Source organism: Orycteropus afer, unplaced genomic scaffold, assembly GCF_000298275.1.
Source record: "Orycteropus afer afer isolate SDZICR_OR568_19922 unplaced genomic scaffold, OryAfe1.0 scaffold00049, whole genome shotgun sequence".
Lineage (NCBI taxonomy): Eukaryota > Metazoa > Chordata > Mammalia > Tubulidentata > Orycteropodidae > Orycteropus > Orycteropus afer.
Window position 1 is genome coordinate 13,700,024 of NW_006921636.1, and position 928 is coordinate 13,700,951.

At 41.8% G+C, this 928-nt stretch overlaps 1 protein-coding gene across 1 annotated transcript in view; it reads right to left on the reverse strand.

The window, feature by feature from the left end:
- MYBL2 (MYB proto-oncogene like 2) overlaps positions 1-928 on the reverse strand; it is a 35,357-nt gene that overhangs the window by 27,830 nt on the left and 6,599 nt on the right. The gene's annotated exons all lie outside the window — the stretch shown is intronic.

Sequence of the window (928 nt, forward strand, 5' to 3'; positions counted from 1 at the left end):
AATGCCATGAGTTCTACTGTATGCAAATTTTACCTTGATAAACCTTTTCAAAATAGCAAACATGTTTTCAGTTTTAAAAGATTTGAAAGAAGGAAGCTGCTGCCTAGGAGGATAAAGGAGCTTAAGGACCTCCTTCCCATGACCCACCTGTCACTTTACTGTACTGGGGTGGACTGTGTGTTATTGTGATGCTAAGCTATGCCACCGGTATTTCAAATATCAACAGGGTCACCTATGGTGGACATGTTTCAACAGAGCTTGCAGACTGAGACAGACTAGGAAGAAAGCCCTACTGGATCTACTTCTGAGACAGACTAGGAAGAAAGCCCTACTGGATCTAATTCTGACAATTAGCCAGTGAAAACCCTACGGTTCACAACAGAATAGCATGTTGGAAGATAAGCTCCCAGGTTGGAAGCACTCAAAATATACAATGTCCACACAATGGACTGGAACATACCAGTGACTGTGCAGATGGAGTAGGGCTGGACAGCATTTCCTTCCGTTGGACCTGTGACTCATCAGCAGCTAACAACATGAACCTCCTCATCCTAACTCTCAGTTGTATGTGTCAGCTCACTCTTATTCTTTGCCTGACAAGTGCCAGTTATGTGCAGAAGTGCTTCTCAAGGAAAGGCCCTAGTGAGACGCACACTGCCCACATGTAGTGCCTGAACACTGCCTGGCATAGAGAAGGCTCCCAGGAAATAGTTGTTGAAAGACGGAAGGAATGAATTAGAGTGAATGAATGAAGGGTGCTCCGATCTTGTACAATAGTATCTCCTTAAGGTCTGTATTTTATCTTTAAAAGGAATCCAGATTTTGTATTCTACTCTATAATATATCCAATTTCACTTTAATATTAAAAGATCTCTTATATTGTTTCTTCAGCTTCCTGACCAAAGCATCAAGTAAAATTGATGCATCA